Raw genomic sequence first — 15870 nt, 5'->3', positions numbered from 1 at the left:
ACCAGATGGGTCTTAGAATCCAAGGTAACTGAGTTGTAGTACTGACAATTATTAGAAAGTTTCCAGCAAAGAGTAAGCTCAGTTAACTTGTAATGACCAAATATTTAAACATTTGACATTTGAGCCTTCGTACTTGTTTTAAATCTCAGCTAGACATTAACAATCAGGAAAAGTACTCATTTATGGTCCCCTAATTACTGCCACTCTTTCTAGACAAAACTTCAAAATATTCGTATATTATTATTTCCCACAGATGAAGTTCTTTCACTACTTTCCAGACCCTACCCCACCAAAATTTCCCTTTTTCCACCCAGAGCTATTTTTTCATTCCTAGATTGCCAATATCAGCTAAGTGTTGATCATATTCTAGAACATCAAAGTAATTAACAATAAGGTGTGAATGAGGTTTACAGATTCACAAGGAAAATTTACATTTTAAAGAGGGGCTTGTTAAACACAAATGAACTTCTAATAGATGGGATGTGTGAGAGAGCTTTTTTCTTTTCTTTTTTTTTTGTTTTTTTTGTTTTTGTTTTTGTTTTTGCAAGATAGGCTAAGATTTCTAGTGCTCTTTTCCAGCTCTGAGATATCAAGAAGTACAGTTGTGATAGCATCCTCTTCCCCTCCTGCATTCTCTTTCTAGTTATCTGCCCACCTTTGTTTAATCCTACCACCGTTGCAGGTAAATTATAAATTCAAATAGAGAATTATCAATTCAAGAAAACTTGTAGAACCTGAAAATCTTGATTCCTCAGATGAGGGCCTAGAGTCCTAATAATTGGACAGTCAATTTAAATAAACAAAAATGTCATGCATAGAGGCCTACCTTTTTTAACTGGGAAATTATTTGATTGAAGGACCATTTATGAGAATTATTACTAAAATTACTAAAAATTACAAATAAATAGCTTTTAAACCAAAAAATCAGATTAAAAAATAAAATTATTTGAATTCATATAGATGAAAAAGTAAAAAATCTTCCATATACTTTTGATGTTGGTTAGATTAGGAGAATTTTATTCTAGCCAAAGAATGTAGGTTTTCAAAGAAAAGATTTAAAAAGGAAGAGACCATGAACCAGAAGAAGAGAGCATTTCTGTAACATGCTGCCTTCTAGCCTATTTTACAGTGGGGATATATTATCTATATCTGAACTCATAACATCATTAGTAAAACCTTTTACAAAATGTTTTATTACAGGAGAAAATTTTTTTACAGATATTTTACTGTTTTAATTTCGACAAAATTTTTGTATTTTTAATTTCAATCATTCTTCTCTGGCCTTGGCATGCAAGATTCATACATTTTCTTCACTAAATCTTGTGGGTTACCAATCTCCATGTGCAAGTATCATCAAAAATCTGGTGGACCTGTTAGAAGAATGTTTCAGTGAAAGAATCCTGCTCTCACATTCTGGACTAAAAATTGTAGTCTGTACATTTGTCTTAAAAGGAAAAAGTTGTCTTTATTTATAAGAAGAAATAATAGTAACTTAGTAGTTTTTCATGGTATATATAGTTCTACTTTTGGATTTTAAAATATGTTTAAAGGCATTGAAGGAAGTAAAAATGATAGTCACAGAAGTAGTTTATATTTAGAGTAAATACTGGAATTAGAATTCAAGTCTAAGACTTAAAATTTTCAATAAACTCTTGTATGTTTTTCACTAGAGCAAATTTTAAGGTCAAACATAACTGCTTGTATGACATTGGGTTTAAAATACTACCCAAAATTAGAAATCTTGTTTCATAGACTATAACTCTCTAAATTTATTATCATATGAAATTTTGCATGACAAGATACTTCTCGTTAAAGTACTGGTATTAAGGAAATAAAGTTATGTAACTTATTTCTTTCTGTTACAGAAGCTAACCACTATTGGCTTTTTAAGTTTTCCCTAAAAAGAAGTTATAACTATAAATGATATTATAAATAACCAGTTGAACTGGCATAATTTTGAGAATAAACGTGCTTGCTCTTAATAATCATGGCTGGGCAATGTTAGGACACAAACGATCTCAGGTAAACCTGAGGGTGTGATCCACCGTACTTTAAAACATTGTTCTGAGTCTGATAGTGTTACTCTTTTGTATGAAAAAAATCAGCAAATTGAAGATCCATTTGTTACCTGCCTTGATTCCACAGTTCAATTGAAACTAGCTCTTAAGCACTGTGAAAACTATTGAATGTTTGAGTCTCATGCTTTCCCAAGAGATAGAATGCTGGGGTATCTGCTCAAGACAAATCAAAAGGAAGAGTGCCACCTGCTGAGAGTCAAGCCCCAAGTTTGTTTTATTTTTTATACAATTTATTAGTTGAGATCTTCCATGGCAACTTGACTACAGAAATCCCAATCTTTCAGACCACAAGTCACATTCATATGCCATCATGCACCTTCATCCCTTCACAGGTTTCTGAGTGATAAATATTAAACCAACATTTGAAATGTTAAAGAGCTGATCTTTTCTACAGTTAAACAGTTAAATTATTTTCATAGTGGGCCAAAATAATATTTTATAATGGAAGGCTCTTAAGTTAGTAATTTTTAGGTTATTATTTGATAAGAGAATTAAATTGCTAAATTTGAATTTTAATACCTCAAAGCTAAGTTTGACAATGTGGAATTTGCTTAATCTTAGAATAGTCTCATATCATGCACACACAAAAATTCTTTCGAAAAAGGATCCTCGTATGAGAACAAATTGCTGTGTGCTATCTATGTAATATGCGGAAATATTGGAAAATTCTGCTTATAACATGCTATATTGAAAGATAACCTGAATCTTACACTTCACCGAGTAATACTATAAGAAAATGATACAGACTTTAGCAATTATTGCTATATTATTACTATTTATTATTAAATTATTACTACAGTTATTACTATTGCTGAATTATTTGTCAATCCATAAATAAGATTGTTTCTCCTCAGCTACCTAATTTAAGAAGTATTTTCCCAATCAATGAAAAGTTCAAAATTAATTTGATTTGTTCCTGAAAAAAATGTCAGTTTTCTTGAAATTTAAACTTTTATTTGAGGTAGACAATTTCCCCTTTGGACAGCGTATTGCAGCCTGGAAGCGGTAAAATGTCTCTGGGGGAAAAACTAATGAAACTTTGTTGTGGAATTGTTCACAAAGGAATACAAGACGTATTACATAATGTAGCCCTCTGTTTGTGGAGCCTCTGACTGAATCCTGTAGTTTTAGCTAAAGCTAAATGCTGCCACCAAACTCCAGGCAGCTCTTGGAGTCTTTTTCCCCACCTTCTGCTATGATTATTCTGGCTTCTGATTAACTCACACCTTGTTTTTAAGGCCACTAACCTAAAATGACCCAGAGCTACTTATTTCTCTCCTCAACACTTCCCTACTACTTCTAATATTTGGAATGCTTGAAAATAACTTCTGTCCCAATGGATATATTTTCTCCAAAAGCAAGTGCAATAGTAAGTTTTTCACTCATGAATTCAAACCTTAGCTGAGAGATTTAAAGAGCTAATTCACGTGCTAAGGAGTCTGTAGCTTTTGGGTGAGTCAAAATCATACAACTTAAGTGACAAAAATTCTTGTTGCTAGGAGGGTTGTGGAAACTGAATAGTAGGTAAGTAATACTATTTCCAGCTGGAGTAATTAAAAAAATTAATGTGGACTACATAAACTAAATTTAGAAGGAGGTATAATATAAAATGGATTACAAGGTAGCTACAGCAATTATATTAATAAAATAATAATGATAAGACACACAGAGGGAAAAATAAAAGATTAAAACACATGTTGTATATGGTAAGTGAAAACTACATCATGAATTCCTTTGTTCTTTGGAGAATCTCACAGATAGTATCTGTGAGTTAGATATTAAAACATAGTAAGCAATGTATAAAATTCTAATTATGAAGTCCAGACACAATCTGACACAGTTTAACAAATCATAGATAGAGGGGGTAGGAACAAAACTTAAATTAGGAATCCCTGGGAAATGCCAAGATAAAAAGAAATACTAGTATAGTCTGTCTATATCCTGGAATGTGTGTTCCAAAATATTGGAACCTAGGATGTCAAAGCAAGATGAAGCAAGTAACAGACATTGATCTCTGAAAGCCTAATGGTGTTTCTGTAATCTTTTTTTTTTTTAATAATAATAAACAAACAACAGTCACTAAAAAGCTAAGCAACCATTCGAAGCATCACATGTGTTGCGGTATTTGCTCCTCTTTATTCATATCCTATTCTCTGTGTACTCCAGAGATTTCCAATATTAAAAGAAGCATTAAAAAATGAAAAATAGTTGATTGGAGATTCCTGCTTTAGAAAAATTTAAATTTGCATTTGTTCCGTTGCTGTTCTATTTTAGTCAAGAGGATTCTAGTCAAGAAGATGTTAACCAACTGGTCCCATTATCCTTATATGATGATCTCCTTTGTAGGATTTTGATTTAGTAAATGTACTTCAGTTACCATTTTCTTAGAATGTACTTTCTAGCCATTCTCTTCCTGTCTTAATCATTTCCATTGTCATTTAATGCTTGTTGTTGTTTCGTAGTAGTATTCTTTGAGTCATTTTCTTTTCTTTCTTTCTTTTTCTTTGTGTGTGTATGTATGTATACGTGGCAGGTTTTTTTTTCGTATTTACCATAAGGCTTACACAGAACAACTCACAACAGTATGCATTGAGCAGATAACTTATAATTGAGCACAGATAAGAAAAACTATTCTTATAATTTTAGTGTCCTCTAAATTTCATGTTATTGATGTACTATTTACAACTTTTATACCATGTATCCCTTAACAGATTATTGTTTTGTGGTTATTTTTAATACTGTTTTCCTTTAACGTTTACTCTGAAGTTGCGATTTATGCTATTCCACTATAGTATTAATATTCTTTACTATTTGATGGTATACTCACCTTAACAGTGAGTATATGGTATCATTCTGCTAATTAACATCATTTCAACTTAGAAAACTCTTTAACATTTTTTTGTAAAGCTGGTCTAGTGTGAATGAACTCCCTCAATTTCTTTCGGAGTTTTCCCAATATGATGAGTTGCCTTTCTCTTGAGACTTTGAAAATTCTATCTTTTACTTTTAGCAGTTTGAGTACATGATTTCTTGGTATATTTACTCTTCTTAGGTTTTTCGGACTTCATGAATGTTCATTTCTCACCCCAGATTTGTGTTCTGCCACTATTTCTTTTCTTCTTTCTAAGCCCTATCACTTGTTTTACTCCCACATTGTGTTTATGTTTCACTTGATAGACTTCCATAAAAATCTCTTGGGCTATTTTAAAATTTCTTTTTTCATTCTCCCTTCCTTTTTGATCCTCTGGCTATATATAATTAGAATGTTCTCTCTTCAGGTTCACTGATTCTTTTTGTTTGACAGAGTTAGCTTTTGAATCTTCCCAGTGAATTCCTCTGTCCCATTTTTGTACTCACTAGCTCCAGTATTTCTGTTTGGTTCTTTTGTCTGTGCCTCTTTATTTACCTTCTCATTTTGTTGATCTATCTTTTTCATGATTTTGTTTAGCTATCTGTGTTCTTTTATAGCTCACTGATCTACTTTAAGACTATTACTGAATTCTTTGTCATTTAATTCACAGGTCCCCATTTCTTTCAGATTGGTTACTGAAGATTTTTCCTTCTCTGATTGTGTCATTCTTTGTTATTCTTTCTGTTCCTTGAATGTGTACTTTGATCTTCTGAAGAAACAGCTACCTATCCCAATCTTTATGGAAGTTGCTGTCACCTGTTGGCAAAGTTTGATGCAAGACAAAGAAGCAGATCAGCTCTTTAGGGAGTTGATTTTTAAGCTGGGACCAGGTCCCTTTCACCTCTTTCTGAAGAAAATCCTGAGTCTTCAGTGTTTTTTTCTCCTCTCAAAGTAGTGCCAGCTGTAAAGGGATACCTGCCCTTTTGTCTGTTGTAAACTGTCCAAGGGAAGTAGTTTTATTGGTTGTTCAAGAGACAACCAATATGAGACAAATGAGGAAAAGGACTTAACGGAAGATGCTCTAAAATGCTGGGAATAGGCCTACTTTACTTTTTTCTCTGCTTCTTTGATAAAAAACTTCAATTCTGTACATAGTCCAGATCTTACAAAATAACACTAATTAGTTGTACGAGGTTACCACCCCCTTTGCTTTGTCTCTAGCTGGAGAGAGGGGGGCCAAGATAGGCTCTGCAGGTGACCCCGTGCTCTTTATAACACTCAAGGCAAACCAACCTCTATGAAGTTCCCTGGGAAAGTCATGGCTGCCAATCTCACTTTTAACCCCTAGGAGAAGTCATGGGATAAAGCAGTCCTCTCAGTGTTCCCATAAGAGGAGATAATGACACAACTATAGTGTAATTGTTCTTCTTATCCATATAAATGTATCAATTTTCTATTTGTCTCTTCAGGGGTAATTCTATGTAATAGGCTCTATATTTCTTTTAGGGTCTTTTCATTCCAATATTATCATTGTATCTGAGTTCTGTGGTGGGATGAAAAGATTATTTTTTGTGCTATCTTGCTAACTTTACCTCTATTTTTGTTTATAAGACTTTAATCTTACCTTAACATATGCAGATGGCTGGCCATATTAAGATGTGCAACCTTGGTTACTTGGCATTTACAGCATAGTCACTTAATGAAATTTACTTATTACTTAGGCTTTCGCCTTGGTTACATTAGAATGCGTTCCATTCTTTAGGCCAAATAGTGCTGTTTATTTTGACAAAACAGTATTTATTTTGTTTTATTTGGTTGATAGGTTTTTGGTAGTACAACTTAAAATTAATTCTTCTAAATACTTTTAACATGGTTAATACTGAATTTGAATGTTGTTTAATTTATCTGAACCTTAGTTTTGTCATCTGCAAAGTGAGGTAACTGAAGTTAATATGGTCACTAGTTAATTTCAGCTCTAAAATTATATGGTCTTATTTTACATTTCAACAGATATTAATGATTGGAATGCTTACATAATGCACACCAGTAAGACAGAACCTGAGTGGATTCAGAAATGAATAATGTGACTTTTTTCATGCAAATACCTGATAATTTGATGCATTCAACTTTGAGACGTGTATTCTCCAAAATATCTTAGTTCCTTATGTTTGGCATGACATTTATGAATGAAAGTATATGATTTAAACCAATGGGGAAGAAATCATTTACTTATTCGTGTTACTTATCTTTGATGTGAAGAACAAAAACGGGTGTCCAAACTATCACATTCTTAATATCATGCATTTATATTTCACCTTCATTGTAAACATTTTGAACATTCTACAACTATTATCTCATTCATCGCTAGAGTAGCCCAATGAAATAGGAAGAAGATAAACACAGTTATTTCCATTTTAATGAACAGAAACTTGGACCCTGGAATTATACAATGATCCAGTAGGTGGGAACAAGTGAAAAATCTAGGATATCTCCCTTCAAGACTGCACAACCAGCTTCTTTTATGTATCGCAGTTTATTTTAGCAAGTTCTAGTGAGCCTGATTGCTAAACCATTTCACACCTGATTCTTCCTTATTCCCTGTCCACGCAATAACTTAATCATTGGCGATTGCAGATTTATCAATAGTAAAATATATATAAAGGCAGAATGGAATGTGGGTAACAGCAGATGTGCTTGTGATGCTAGCTATGGTACAGTAATATGTTTCAATCTTTGGTTTGCATTAAAATTAGAAGATAACTGGGGTACCCCATCAACTAATCCATAAATATTTGACTGTACACCTAGTAGCTGTAATGAAACCTGCACTTTTGCTACACGAGAACATCATTCTGAATATGCCAAGCTAGAAACTCTGCATCAATTCTTGGTATCATAAGTTTTCTCAGCCTGATTTTGAGAAGTGTCAGGAAAACAAGAATTATACTTCTTTTTGCAAGTCTTGAAAGAACAGCTTTAGGAAAAGAAGGAAGGAAGGAAGGAAGGAAGGAAGATCGATCTCTAGAAAAAAGTGCATTGTATTTCCTTCTTTACCAAAATCCTCCTCCTTAGTAAAATGTTATAAGCGTATTTGATCTCATGATTGAAAAACTGCATCTGAACCCTAGGAAAATGTCTGGCCTGCATGGTTGAATATTTAAACAGGTGTGTACTACATTAGTTTGACTGAGGAGAGGTTGTCTCCCCCTCTGAAAACTGTGATATAAACAGAATGCTTCTCATGGCAGCTTTCAGGAATGCTTATGAAGGAACATTCAGGTGATTCCTAAATCTTATTACCTGGTTACCAACCTATTTGCCTCCCTCCCCTTCTGTGTTCTCATGAAGAAATTGATTTAATAGGTTCAAGATATTATTAAATACATTCTGCATGAATATTATATGTCCTCTTTGAATCCAAGTGGCAATACAATAGAATTTCATTTTATAAATAACACCTTTCAAGCTAACACCACAGGGCACAGTACAAAAGAATCAAAATAGAACACAAATGCTGTAATCAAATGCAGACCCCAGGAAGGCTGATTAAAAAGGCATGTTGCTAGTAAGAGCAGCCAACAGGGTAAGTATAGTGGGTCATAGCAGAAAAGCCAGCTGAACAGAAGGGCAAACTAAAATAAAACGGACTTGCCTGCTAGATCCACATGGATTTATAACTCTCCTTTGTCATTCTCTTTTGAACTCAGGAGCTGAAGTGGAAAGGTGTGTGCATGTGTTGAAGATAGGGATCAAATATAGGGTCATTAAGTTTGTCCTCCATACTCACATAGAACACACAAACGAGAGAAAACCTAAGGCAACTACCTGCTGCTGGCAGAGATGCCAACAGGTGTTTTGAGTTAACCCAGTGAGGTTTGCTGTGCCAGACCCCACTGGTTTCCATCAAACACAACTGTGAGGAAAGAGGAGGACCTGCTTTAGGATAGTGAAGAAAGACAGTACCTCCTGTGGCCAGGCCTAAGTGAGCTGGGAAGGGGGAAGGGAGAGATTTAGTGAGCTGACTTTCACTGTAGCAGGCTCCACATAGGACTTACTTCTCACCCTATTAGCTTTTCTGCTCTCAGCCTCCTCACAACCACAGTGCTTGTATAAAGTCAGAGGTTTACGTTTTAAACCCTAAGTCAAATTGTAGAATAATTTCTTAATTTCTGAACTTTCTTAAAGGAATTAAGGCATTAAGCAAAAATGAGAGGTATATTGAAGTATACTTCCCGACCTATTCTAACAGTGATCATCACTAATCCTTGAATAATGCACCAAATTAGTTATCATTAGTTACTGATGCTACTCTATTAATATTGAGGAGTCATAAGAAAAATTTTCTAGTAATATGATACATTTATCCAAAAAGCATAGCCTGTGGTTAACAGCCTCCTGCTCCCTCAAAAAAAAAAAAAAAACAAAAAAAAACAAAAAAAAACAAAAGTCATAGTACAAGTAAATATAGTTTCTAGTCATTTAATGTGAAAACGAGAAATAATAACTAAGGCCAAATTTTGCTTCTGTCAGAGTTTTCAGTTGTTGTTAATGATACTCCTGATTATCCACCTAGTTGAAATTTGGGACTGGGATCACTGATGCATTAGTTTGGGTCAATAACTTGCATTTCTGTGCATCTTTTTCTTATATAAATTATACACATTTCAATAAAACATGTAGCCAGCACTTGGATAAAAGAGTTCATTATACAAATATTCGTTCAGTGAAATTTTAAAGTACTCTTTTAATAAATACATATATCTATAGGGTTTTAATAGGCTCTTATTTTTCTTAATCCTGAGAATATATATTCTGCTATGCAAAGAGAGTTTATTAAAGGTGAGCATCACTGCAATGACTTGAAAACACTTGGTTGTCACCCCCAAAGTGAATTATTTCATAAAATGTGTAAGTCATAATACCAGTCATCAATGTACTGCGTAGGTCTAAATGTACCATTTCACTCTACAAAAGGGTCTTTTTTTTTTTTTTTTTAGCTAGCTTACAGTATGGGGAAGGGTACTTTGTCAGTATAGGTTAAAGAAAGATATTACAGAAGAAAGAAGTTTTCTCCCTAGTTTCTGTATATCTTTTGTTAGAACTCTGCAGTGCATATGATTTCTCCAGAGTCTGGCTTCTGCACCTTAGGCAGGCTTTCCAGTGTCCAGTGTCCAGCTCCTGCCCCACCCCATCCAAGTACTTTTATTCCCATCAACTGCATCAAAGGCAGAGTCCCCAGCACCTAGCATTGAGCAGCTTCCCCTTGCACTCCCTGCAGTGTTCTTCCTTTCTGTCTCTCTCTCCTCTCTCTTCCTCTCTCTTTCTCTCACTGTCTCACTGTCTCTGTATCTCTCAGTGTGTCTCTGTCTCCCTCCCTATTCTTCTCCCTCTCCCCTCTCCCCTCTCCCCTCTCCCCCCTCTCTCCTTCCATCACTCTTTCCCTCTCTCCCTCTCTGCCACTCTCCTTGTGGAATCCCCAGCAAGTTCTATTGGCGAAGCTCCCTAGTGACCTGTCTAGCATTCAATGATTATGTCTATGCCTGATTCAACAAAGTTTATATCCCAGTCCAGATATAGAACAGACTCTTCCTTTGGCACAGTAGCATGCCTTATAAATAGTGGTTGTTCCTTATATTTACTATTCTATATCCTTTAGAGTTCACTTCTTGCTAACTACGCCATTATTACTTCAATCCCCTGTTGTTGCTAGTAATTATTTAAACTACGTTGTTTCTGTTTGAATTTCTGTGTGGTCTTTCTCTCCTAATGGACCCTAACTGACACACACTGAAATAATATTAAAATATTCTGTATTCATTAGGAGTGGGAGAAAGTAAATATCACAAGTCGTCTCTTTATAGAACAAATTCACATTGGTATCATGTACCTTACATAGGGCTAGACATTAGATGAAAAAAATATTTTCAAACTCTGAAGCTAAATTGACTGGTGGCAAAAATTATATGATGCTACATATTAACTGTTTAAAGATCTACTTTTTAAAATATTTGACTTGATTTCACTGAGAGTTTATTAAAATGGAATCTATATATAAACAAGAAATAAAAGTCTGGACTCAAAAGTAACTTGGTGACCTTAAAAAAATTTTGCAAAATAAGATTTATATAATGTGAACTCGTAGATTATTAATGCTAGAATAACAAAATAGCCATCATTTGGTGAGAACTCAGAAAATCTTCAGCACTTTACATTAATTTATTGGGTCGGCATAGCAAAACAGATGGATGTCATTATTATCTCTATTTTACAAATGGGAGCAGGAACACTTGGGAAGGTTAGGGAACTGGCCTACGGTGATACATATAGTAAATTTATGAGCCAAAAAGTGAAATTAGATTTGCTTATGAGCCTTGAATCTTAACCATTGCACTCTGCTTCCAGAAAATGAAGCAAACAAGTTACCTGTGACAGCATACTATGTGTTTGTTTGTTTGTTTAATTTCAGATATGTATCCCTAGCATGTGCATCACACACTGAAATATTTCAGCCAACCTATTACTTTTACTTAACCATGTATGAACAAACTGAAAAATTCCAGTTATCAGATTCTCAGAACCAAAATGTTACTCATGAATCAGAAATGCAGCAGCCTTTATTCAGAGCTGAATTGAAGGCAGATGAAATATTAACAACAGTTCTAGCAGCATAAAATGAAATATGAGATCCTGTATCAGAAATTATTAGTAACCTGTTAAAAGAAATGCTGAAAAATGGCAGTTACCAAATTAAAACTGGGAAACAGAACCCAAATGGGAAATTTCAAAAAGTTTGGAGGAAAATAAATGACAGATTGTCCTCTTGGCTCTTATTACTATGCCATCCTACATCCTACTTGGCAATGGATGGTGGAGGTGAAATAAGAACTGCATCACTGCCAGTGCTGGTCCTCAGATTTGTCGTCCTAAGTGTCTGTAGTGGTGTCTGAGATTGACTGGCAAAGTTCTTGGAAGTTGATAGCATTTGAGCTTTATCTAAATTGAAGAGTTTGGAGACTCTTATTATGAAAGGCTTCCTCTCGTCTGTCAATTGGCCCCTTTGCTCCACTTTTGGATGGCTGGCTTTCTCCATGCAGAACTACACTAAATGTTCTACATGGGAAAGCTATTCTTCTTAAATGCCTTCAAATTTAAAGCATCTATCTGGATATGTTAGTGTTTATGACTCAAAATATGTACCATTAAAAACAGAAAGAAGATACAAATACAGAATACAGGGAAATAAATGAAAGATACTTTCCCATCATTCACTGAGAGCAGAAATTATTATTAGCAGAATTGTTGAGCATTTGATGCAGGGTAGGGGAGTGAGCTATAGAATCTTAGTATTGGCAGAGACCACAGAGTTCATGCAGTATCATTTTTCAACAAAGAGACTGCGACACTGGGAGTTAAGGGATTTGACTTGCCCAAGACACAGAGCTGTTTACTGACAGTCATGCCAAAAACATTTCCCAACTCCCAGTCCGGATCTCTGCAGTTCAGCATGCTACTACCATCCTCTGCTGAAAATTAACACTAACTCAGCCTGGAATGTAGAAGAATTCATCATCTGTAGGGAACAAGAGAAAGGATGTAGTTAGAGAAATCAGTCTGAGAAAAGGACAGAGGAAGCAGATGATTCTCTGTTGTGACCTGTTGGCCAAGCTTATGCAACCATTTGTATTAGTTTCATCCTCTGTGCTATCTCACAATATAAAAGAAAATAAAATGATTTGATTGCAAAACCCTAAGGTTTACATTTATGTGATCAGGTTTGATTTGCTTGGAGAATTTTTCTGTATACAAGTTATCTCCAGGTGCAGACTGGTTTGTGGGTGGCATTGCTATTCATCTCTGTCATTTACTTGTACTCCAGAGCTGTGGAGGTGTAGGTGGTGGGGGCATTCTCTCTATGGGGCACTTCTAACTGAGGACCAAAAGTAGTTTTAAAATTCAAACTTCTTCACCCCTGTATTCCACTGACTGAACTTGGGCCACTGTGAGATTTCCACTGAAGCTCATTTGTTAAGTAAAACAATTTTCTTTATTTTGGAAGCACAGAGTACCTAAGTAACTCCTGACCTGTTATATCAGTCAAATATTTTTCATATTAAAGCAACAAGCAATGGGAGAATCGGACAACATGATAAAAACTACAGATGAAATGCTTTGCATGAAAAGTAATTATTTGTAAAGAAGGGCTCAGAAGTTGGTAGAAATGAGCTGGAAGAGAGAAGTAACTGAAACAAGAGAAGATAATGCTTGACCAGGTCTAGTAAAATATTCCTTACCACAACCACTGTTCCATGAAGATACTGAGCCAAGCGGCCTGAATAAACTAACCCTAAGTTCAGAGTTGCCATTATTGTGGGAGGCATCAGGGAGAGCACATCCGGGCTTGTGTTACACAGTAATCACTGCTGGGTGTCAGCATTCATCAGCCAGATGGTCAGACCCACAATTAATCAATTAGGCTGGGATGATCAACTGGACTAAGTTTCCCCATTGGTAAAAAGCTCTCATCATGCGGTCAAGGCCAGTAGCACTTTTATCCTGTTGCTTTTGGAGAAGCTTATAAAAATTCCTCTTTTCTTTTTTAGGCCTCTCGATACTGGACACTGTTAGGCGACAAGTTGCTTTGACAATATAGATACTCAAATTGAGGTTTTAGCATAACAGATTTTCCTTATCCTCTGTGTTCAAGCATATATGTTTAATATATCAGACAAAAACAAACTTAAAACAGCAGTGTAACAGTATATATGCAACTGACTGTACAGTAGAACAGTGAAAGGGATGCCAAGAACTTGTAAAGATGACATGTCAACAATAATAATAAATAATAATAATAATTCATTGAGTGTTCACCATGAGACAGTTACTGCTGTGTCAAAGTTGGAAGAACATTGAGTCAGTCTAATACTTAAGTGAGGATGATATTGTTACTTTAATTTCAAGCAATGGAAACTGATTGGAGAGTACATTAAACATTTAATAAAGATATGTTGAGATGATGTAGTACTCTTTGTGATCAAAACTTAATAAAATATATATTATCTTACACATATATATTTGCATCTCTAAGGGATAACAATTAGGAATGTATCATAGGTCTTTATTATTCCTCCTGGGAAACCTTAAAGAAATCCTTTATAGTGTTTTCCAAATCTGTTGATCATATTCAGTTTTTCGTACCATCTGACTTTACATTGCTTTCTTCTTTATTTCAATGTCATCACTGTGATATGCTGATAATTCTCTGTCTCTAGTCCTATATTCTTATCTAGATGTTTACTTTAAAGTGTGTTTTATATACCAAGACTTTTTATCAATTGCCTTACTAGGCAATTTGTCTCCTCTGAAACAAATTATCTAGCAATGATTTATTTTTCATGTTAAACCTGGTTTTTCTCCTTCTGATTTTCAAACCCACTCTTTCTGGCTATATCATGATACGTAGTACAAGGAGACATGCTTGAAAATCCTACTGGTAGGAATTGCCACTTCCTAATTACAGTCTGTACTCACCCCATTGAATAGAAATATGAACACATTGTTATAGTTCCCTGGGTTTTGTCCTTCAACGTGTTGCACATCTTTTTTGTCTTCCAAGCTTAATGGAGAGAATGCTGCTTTTAACCATTTTATTCTGTTTATACATGAATTCTATTGATTGAAATGTATACCTTTGAGATAATTAGGCTTTTGCTGATAATTACCTAATTTTACAGAAGGTGAGGCTTCTTTTGCTATCTAACAGCAGTGCTTTGATTTTTATTCTGCTACATACTGGGGAAAGCAATATCATAATACCAGGACAATATATACATAAGCACCATTTCTTATGTCAATTTCAGGAGCACATGGAATAAAAGGTATTTCAGAAATCTTAACGAGATCTGTTATCTTCCAGGGATGTATCAGTATCTTCTTTTCAGACTATGGTACTCTTGTTTTGTTCTTGCTGTACTTGGTAGGCAACTGTTTTTTCTTTGATGCCCCTTTTTCTACAGCCCTATAGTCTTCAATCCAGAGCTGATGAGGCTGTTTCGTTTTGACTGCTATAGCCCTGTGTACTGCAGAGTTGAGCCCTGCCGTCTATGCTGTCTTTTGCTTCATTTTGCTCCTGACCTAAAACCCCCCTGCTATTCCAGGCCTGGCCTCTCATGACCAGAGACTGCTGACTCATCCTGGCCTGTGCCAAGCTGTGCAGTCGCTTAGTGATGTGGACAGGAGTTGAAGGACTAGAATGAGATCACTGAACTCATTTCACTTGTTGCTTACGGTACAGTCCAGCATGAGCTGGAAATGTAGGAACCTCAGCCTCCCGAGCAGAAAGAGTAAGTAGATTAAACACACTGCATCACCAAGTCCTCAACAAGCAGTGGACGGGTGACGGGTGGAGGCTTGTTTTATCATGGCCGTGGCTAGGGCATTCCAGTTCATCAGTTTTCCTTTGTCCTCTCTTCTTCCTCTCCTCCAGTTACACCCCTTTCCCCCTTTCCTGAACTTCCCTTCTGAAAATGTCCGAATGGTACAGCAATGATCTGGGCAGAAATGAAATTTTGCTAATAAGCAGCCTCCGCACAAAAACTCTGAAACAGTGACCCTGCTGAAACTGCTTAGTTTAGTCTGTCTACTGGGAACTCACATGAACTTCTCAACAGAATTCAAGGGGATGAAAAAACTTTTTTGTTGTTCTTCTTTCTTTTTTGATTCTCTTTTTCTTTCTGTTTTGAGGGAGGTAGTTTCAGGAGACATGGCTGAATTCTGGTGTGGTGTAAAGTTTTCCGTTGGGAGACAATAATGTACATTCCTCTGGCAGGACGGGATGGTTTTTTTTTTTTTTTTTTTTTTTTTTTTTTTTTTTTTTTGTTTCTCTTGCTGTTGTTTATTTATAAGACATTTCCTCTCAGTTAGTGGAAGTTAGATCGTAAGAGG

The 15870-nt window shown here is 35.3% G+C and overlaps 1 protein-coding gene across 36 annotated transcripts in view; it reads left to right on the top strand.

Moving 5' to 3' along the window:
- The window catches only part of Zbtb20 (zinc finger and BTB domain containing 20), an 838748-nt gene that overhangs the window by 518411 nt on the left and 304467 nt on the right, over nt 1–15870 (top strand). For 2 of the 36 annotated variants that reach the window (XM_063225311.1, XM_023564887.2), the window contains exon 1: nt 15101–15269. The exons of 33 other annotated variants lie outside the window; for them this stretch is intronic. The gene's annotated coding sequence lies outside the window, so the exon portion shown is untranslated. Of the gene's footprint in view, nt 1–15099; nt 15270–15870 lie in introns of those variants that run through there. One more of the 36 variants, XM_013151793.3, reaches the window with a different exon arrangement.

Source organism: Cavia porcellus, unplaced genomic scaffold, assembly GCF_034190915.1.
Source record: "Cavia porcellus strain 051 isolate PalLab524CR breed Dunkin Hartley unplaced genomic scaffold, mCavPor4.1 scaffold_15, whole genome shotgun sequence".
NCBI lineage: Eukaryota > Metazoa > Chordata > Mammalia > Rodentia > Caviidae > Cavia > Cavia porcellus.
The sequence above is the reverse complement of the archived record's forward strand: the minus strand, read 5'-3'. Positions and strand labels throughout refer to the sequence as shown.